This window comes from Anguilla rostrata, chromosome 14, assembly GCF_018555375.3.
Source record: "Anguilla rostrata isolate EN2019 chromosome 14, ASM1855537v3, whole genome shotgun sequence".
Taxonomy (NCBI): domain Eukaryota; kingdom Metazoa; phylum Chordata; class Actinopteri; order Anguilliformes; family Anguillidae; genus Anguilla; species Anguilla rostrata.
In genome coordinates this window covers 31,910,502-31,918,310 of record NC_057946.1, presented here as the reverse complement: position 1 = coordinate 31,918,310, position 7,809 = coordinate 31,910,502, and the positions used below count along the sequence as shown (strand labels likewise).

The 7,809-nt window shown below is 38.8% G+C and overlaps 1 protein-coding gene and 1 long non-coding RNA gene across 2 annotated transcripts in view; both read right to left on the bottom strand.

The window, feature by feature from the left end:
* The window catches only part of LOC135239104 (butyrophilin-like protein 2), an 87,940-nt gene that overhangs the window by 5,442 nt on the left and 74,689 nt on the right, over window positions 1-7,809 (bottom strand).
* On the bottom strand, window positions 1,531-6,285 carry LOC135239114 (uncharacterized). Its single transcript, XR_010325284.1, has 2 exons — window positions 5,903-6,285; window positions 1,531-3,106 (listed from the first exon to the last, which is right to left on the bottom strand). It is a non-coding gene; the product is annotated as an uncharacterized LOC135239114 (long non-coding RNA).

Genomic DNA, 7,809 nt, shown 5'->3' with positions numbered 1-7,809 from the left:
GAATTACAAGAGAGCTTAGATTTTTAAACCTTAACCTTAACCTTCCTCCAGTGTTCGGGTCAAATCTGACCGATTTACAACTTTCCTAAATCATAAATATTGTGTTTTTCATCTGATTGCCTCAAGACCTTATGTTTTCCTCCACACTAGGCATTTGAACATATAAAATTGCTGATCACCACTTCCATTGAATTTTGAGTGGCTTAGTCAACTTTGTCACACCTGTGGTGTTCCGGGTCTAAAATGACCACCATTGGAAATTAATGGGTATACTACTGTATATGTTCATCCAGCAGATGGAAAACATCCCCATACACACACCCACTCACCCACACATCCACAACCACAACCCACTCACCCCCCACTCATCCACCCCCCACCCTTTCATCCATTCCCCCCCGCCCCCCACTGTTAAACAAAATTTGGTGATGATTTATGGTTTTTGTATTAATATATGATCAGTTAAAACAAACTGGCCAAATTTGCCTGCGAACACTATAATAAGGGGGGAAGCAACGGACACTGGAGAAAGGTTAAAGCGACAGTTCCCTTTCTGTGGTTGTGGTCTAAAGCAGTGGTTTTCAAACTCAGTCCTCCGGACCCCCCGTGTATGTTGGTTTTCGTTCCGACCACATTCGTTCCACGCAATACCAGAATTTCAACCAGCAGTTAACTTACTCTCAATTACTCTTTTCATGTTTCAAAGGATTATTTGTCCTCATAGGCGACATTATGTCAGAAATGGCTATGGATGCCACAAAGAATAAAAGTCCCATATTGATATTGTACTGTATTACGTTACATAAAGAGAGGTAAAGAAAGAAAGAACTGATCATATTAAAGACTGACGTGAATCAATAGACTCCTAATTGCTTTGTAAATGATAATGAGCAAAACCTGCATCATGATAACGAATGTACTAATCTCAGAGCTGAACATAATGTCATGCTTAACATCCACCACCCACTGACAACTTTCACCATATAAAACCACCACAAATACAGTCAAGCGACATTAATTTTTTTTTAAATTATTTTTTGTAATGTTTTTTGATCCATCCATCCATCCATTAACTATACTCGCTTATCCTGGGCAGGGTTGCGAGGGGAGCTGGAGCCCATCCCAGCGTGCATTGGGCAGGAGGCAGGGTTACACCCTGGACAGGCCACCAATCCTTTGCAGGGCACACGCACAATACAAATGCAAACAAGACAAGAAACATCTATTTATTTGCACAGCAATGTCATAATGTACAATTCAAGTGCAGATTTCCTCTAGTCTTTATGACAGTGTCTGTAAAACAGAAATTGCAGTACACAAAGTGGAATTGAATTCAACAAAAATGGCGACAGCGACAGTTTACTAACATCTGGATCTACAAGTTATTTTTTACATCATTGAATATAACTAGCTAGGTTCACTGGAATGCAACCGATGTTCTTGGGGAACAAAAGCATCCTGTGGAGGAAAACCTCCTCTTAGGTTTGATGGGTGAGTCGGCGATGTAAGAAGAAAGACTAGAAACTATGATTTGTTCTAATACTCCTTATTTTATTCTTCTTATCTTTTTATTTCACATAGGCCTATGGGAGGTCTCCAGTACCATAAAGACACACAGAGAGCTCTCCGAATTACATTTTACATCCATTTTTTATACATTCAGATCTCCCTCTACCATGATGTATCTTCCCTCTAGTTCACACTTATGTTTCACCAGCTAGTGTAACAATAACTATTTTTCAATTTCAATAAATGACAGATATTTCACCACACACACTTACAGAGGTATGTACATGCATGACTTGAATAACAAGTATTTGTTCTCATGATTAACAATTGTTTAATCTTCCGGTTCCAATGTACATGCACTTTAAATGCATTCAATACATGCTGTAATCCAAATGAAATATTTCACTCATATACAAACACATCAACATGTTCTAACAGAATATGTGTATACTATTACTGTTGCTGTTATTAATTTGATTTTCATTTATTCATTTTAATAGAATATAATATATACAATAATTGGATATAGCAAAACAGTTCTTTCTAGGTCAGTGTCCTTTCTCTTCTCTTGCAACTCAAAGGACTGCACAAGACTGTTTCCCAACATAAGTTACTTACAAAATTCCAATAAGTAAATGTTTACAATTTTCCTCCTGCAACTGGGATTCAAAGATTCTCTAGATCGTATGCATCAGTGTACAAAGAGGCCACAGTATTTCCTTAGTTACAAATTCTAAGACGTAACACAGAACACCTGCTGTTCTTCATTGATCTTCACATAATCACATACATTTAACTATATTCTTGATCAATACAATCTTTTTTAAGCAGAAATGTAAAAACATTAAAAGCCTACAGGAGAAGCATACTTCCACAATCCCTAATTCAATGTTTATCAATCCTGGGCCTGGGGACCCATGTTTATGCTGCTGTTTGTTCCAACCGCAGTAACGAGTGTTGCATTGTAATAAGCTTCTAATTGTTCTTAATTAGACTTTTTGCATCTACTGAATGACAAAGTGCCCCCTTAAACCCACATTATGCCAGAAATACCTATATATGCCCGTAAAAATGAATGTCCCATATTCACATCCGAGGAATTTCAATTGGTCAGACCAACTTATGCTTTCATTTACTGCGCTGTAGGCACTATCTGAAGAAAAGCATGTTTGGCAAAAATGGCAAGTTACTCACAATGAAAGGAATTTACTGACAGCAAATAGCAACAAGCCAAACCTTCATTGCGCTAAAATAAGTTTAACCACACAGTTATGATAAAGCACACTTTCAACAACCTTAACTGATCAACTAAGAGATTGGCAATGACAAAAACCAGTGTACACAGTAGGTCCCCTGGACCAGGGTTGAGAAACACTGTGATAAATAAACCAGGAACATTTTTTCAGCATCAAGCAGTATTAGCATGGAAACGTAGGAGTAATGTTTTGAGACGAATGATGTCATAATTCTGTGTACCAATTAGCAAAGGAAAATATTACAAAGTGCATTGTGGGTACACAGAATCAGGCCTTAAGACTGTGTCCTTTTGTAGATGAGAAAGGATCCTTTACACTTCACTGTGACCATCATCTGATCCCTGTAAAACCAGAGATAAAAATGAGTATAACAACACAAGAACTCAGAGGCTGAAAATATGTGATGTGGATGACAGTATGTGAGTGTGATATAATCTCATCCCAAATATGAATTAGCGTTCAGTCTGATGTGAGCCAATGCTATTGAGCTAAGGAATACCGCACAGTAAGATGTTCAGTGTAATTGAACTCTAACAGGGCTCCACACAATAAAAAATATAGTTGATTTAACACTATCCATTAGTCTGAGTGTATAATAGTACATAATAGTAAGGCTTTATCTGGGATGAAATGGAAACATTCCTTCACAGTAATTCTGCTGTATGTGTAATATAGAGTGCACTACAAAATAATTTATATCTTTGAATAAGATGAACAAAAATAATAATAATAATAATACAAGTACTGAGATTTTTTCTTTCGATTCTCAAATGTGGAAAACATTAAAGTTTTAGTGTTTTAATTGAATCCATCAACACTGTTCTCAAATTTATCATTTATTTCCTTAAAACATAAGAGCTGAAAATATTCACACCTTTGTTTTCAGTACTTTGTGGTCTATGCCTTTGCAAGGATAACAGTACTGAGTCTTCTACAGTGTTTTATGAGACCGGAGAATATGTTGGGGTGGATCTTTGACCACAGAATCAGTAAAGATCCTTCAGAACCTTCGTTCTACACATGTGGACTGTCTCCTTCAATTTAAACCAAAATTTTTAAATTTGGTAAAAATCCAGAGCCATTTTGCCAATTGAAAAATATTTTTCAGCCATTTTATTGCTTCTAGGTTGATTTGTGATTTTGTTTGGGATCATTGTCTTGATCCAGTTGGGGCCCAGATTGAGCTTCCTGGTTTTTTCATCCCCGATATACTCTGCCCCATACTAAAAATACTACATGACCCAAAATGACCTACACTGCTGTGTGAAACAATGACTTCCAGTCTGAGTACCATATTTCCCAGTATGCTTTGCAAATTAAATGTCTTCACTGTGTTTCTGCACTAGAAACTGTGCAATTTGCCATCTTGAGAATTGCAGGAATCCTCTTGTGATGGACTGACTCACAGAAAATACCTCCTGTGTGTGTGCTATACTCTGCTCAGGTGGAGAGAGGTACTATCTCTGAAGTTCCTGTGGCGTCTACAAAGAGAAATAATAATGAAATTTAACCTACACATAAATTTTTGGGAAGTCGGACAATCTGAATATTCAAAGAGATGCACTCAATTACACTTTGATTTAAGTCTGTTGCAGGATTGTCTCTCTTGTTTTGTATTAATTAGAAACCATAAATTACTTAAAATACTGGCAGTGTAGTTAAAACCTGAAATTGTTGCACTTCTATCTCATTCCCACTGTATATTTTCCAACTGGTGATAGTGTATATTTGTGAGAACAATATCCCCTCATTAACAACGTGTATGTGCTGCTTCCCTAGTGAATTAAAACTGTAGTTCAGGTATTTGATCTGAATACTAAATACCTCTAAGCTGCTGGGAGTCTGAATCCCAGCTGTGGGACTTTCTGTACTGTGGTCCCATCTCTGTCTGTGACCCTCTCTGCTGCCCTGTCTGTAATCCTCTCTGCCACCCCCTGTCTGTACCCCTCTCTACTGCCTCCTGTCAGTGACCCTCTTTGCTGCCCCCTGTCTGTAGCCCTATCTGCTGCCCCCTGTCTGTAACCCTCTCTGCTGCCCCCTGTCTGTACCCCTCTCTGCTGCCCCCTGTCTGTAACCCTCTCTGCTGCCCCCTGTCTGTACCCCTCTCTGCTGCCCCCTGTCTGTATCGCTCTCTACTGCCCACTGCTGCCCCCTGTATGTATCGCTCTCTACTGCCCCCTGTCTGTACCCCTCTCTACTGCCCCCTGTCGATGACCCTCTCTGCTGCCTCCTGTCTGTAACCCTCTCTGCTGCTCCGTCTGTAACACTCTCTGCTGCCCCCTGTCTGTACCCCTCTCTGCTGCCCCGTTTGTATCCCTTTCTAGCACAGTGGGTAAGGAGCTGGGCTTGTAACCGAAAGGTCTCAGGTTCGATTCCCGGGTAAGGACACTGCCGTTGTACCCTTGAGCAAGGTACTTAACCAGCATTGCTTCAGTATATATCCAGCTGTATAAATGGATGCAATGTAAAATGCTGTGTAAAAACTTGTGTAAGTCGCTCTGGATAAGAGCGTCTGCTAAATGCCTGTAATGTAATGTAATGTACTGCCCCCTGTCTGTAACCCTCTTTGCTGCTCCCTGTCTGTAACACTCTCTGCTGCCCCCTGTCTGTACCCCTCTCTGCTGCCCCCTGTCTGTACCCCTTTCTGCTGCCCCCTGTCTGTACCCCTCTCTGCTGCCCCCTGTCTGTATACCTTTCTGCTGCCCCAGTGTCTGCAACCGTCTCTGCTACCCCCTGTCTGTAACACTCTCTGCTGCCCTCTGTCTGTACCCCTCTCTGCTGCCCCTTGTCTATAAACCTCTCTGCTGCCCCGTCTGTACCCCTCTCTGCTGCCCCCTGTCTGTACCCCTTTCTGCTGCCCCACTGTCTGCAACCCTCTGCTGCCCCGTTTTAATAAAGTGAAGAAAAAAAGGAGTGCAAACTGACTGCTCTCCTAAAACATAAATTGAATATATCCTGTCTGGCAGGGCCAGGTGGGTGGTTTGACAACTAAACCAGAAGAAACTTCATTGCTTCAAGCAAAAATAGCTGATGGCCCTTGAAATCAGCACAATGACAGCCTCAACAATAGGAGATTGCATGGCCATTTTATGAAAGAGAAACGCTTTTTAATTGCCACAGCACTTATCACAACACACCTGATTTTGCTGAGATGATGTTGAAGATTGGCCACAAATTTTGCAGCTCTGGACAATGCACTTCAATTCTTCTTTAATTCTAAGGTAAAATGAAATGGTAGTGTTACCACAAACAGTGAAAGGAACTTACGGATTGAGACACAGTCCCGCTAATTTAGAAGGTTTTGCATTCTAACTTATTTTATACAACTAGCCTTAAAATGTATTAAGACTAAGTCAACTAAAACATTTCCAATTTTGAAACATGAAGCATTCATGTAGTATATTTTGAAATATTTGAATAACTAAAAAAACATTGGAAAAATACATTTTGAAAATTATGAAAAGGATCTATAACAGATAATTCATAATTCTGGCAAATGCATTTACTACAGGGTGTTTGTACTTACTTTTCTTTTTTCTGCAGCCCTACATTTCACAAATTAACAAAGATGGTTAACATTTAGCTAGATATGACAATATTGAATTAAGACATGCATAATATTCTTTTCAATTTGAAGAAATTATGTGATATGTGAGTGTCAGGCATTTTTGAAATGTACCAAATGTTAGCAATTTCCAAAGGATACTTACAGTATGCATACATCTGTAAAACTAGCCAACAGGCCAAAAAGAAAAACTCAAGGGGGAGGATGATGAACCGAAGATCTTTCACAGTTCGCTCCCCTTTTTCTGAAAGTAAATACGTGTTTACAAAAACCCTCACAGAGAATTCCACAGTTTGGCCTTGTGATTTCCAGTTAGCACATGTACAATCACATTTCTCAGAAGTGGTCACATTTAAAATCGGCATTTAACACCTATGAATGCACTGGTAGTATGACATAAATTAGGTAGTAGGCTTAAATTTTAGATCAGAATACTTGACTTCTCACACAAAGGGAATAATCAAGACAGATGTTTGGATTGAGATGAGGTCTTTTTTTGTTTACTGTACTCACCTGCTTTCAGAAAGACTTCTGTTGCCAGAGCAAGTGAATTAAAGACACTTAGGACAGCAGAACCAAATGCATATACTAGGATATGAGGAATAGCTGAAAAGCAATGAGACCTGTTTTAGTACGTGTGTAAGTTTAAGGCAAAAATACTTGCTTGTAGTACGGTCCCCAGAACTGCACACAATACTCTTATAAAATAGTGTGGTCTAACTTCCTTGGATTTATACTCAATACTTTTGGCTATATATCCCAGCATACCATTGGCCTTTTTTACTGCTACAGCACAGTGCCTAAAACCAGAAAGGCTTTTATAATCCATTACTTTTAAGTCTTTTTTAAACCGAGCATATTCCAATTTTGTTGCTCCCATGAAATAATCCTGCCTAAAGTTTTTATTTCCCACATGCAGAACCTTACATTTGGCTATATTAAATTAAATTTGCCAGGTTTCCACCCACTTCTGGATTTTATTTAAATCTTCTTGGATTACTTCAGTAGCTTCCAAACATTGATATCAGATTTTAAAATAATGCAAAATCATCACACAAAGTGGTACAGTACCTAAATGTGTAATCATTAACTCTCATATGTTTTTCTGTACTCTACAGTATGTAATGTTTTCTTGTATGGGGATAAGATAACATTAAAACAATATTCAAACATCCACCACATTTTGGCAATGTTCCAGCTCACTTCACATCCGGCATATTAAACACAAACCCTACACTCAGATACTCTGTTTAAAAAATAACATATATAACCAAAATATATTGAGCAGTAACACTTCCATATAGATGAAGAAATCTTATCTGTGTTCGGTAGATAGAGACACAGAGAGAGAATCAATGTTGTTGTTCTCTTCCGACTTGGTCCACAAAACAGCATCAGCTAAGTCTATCAGCAAACATATGCCTTAGCCATGCTCAGAATTTCTCAAGAATAATAATATTTTCCAAAAACTGATTGATA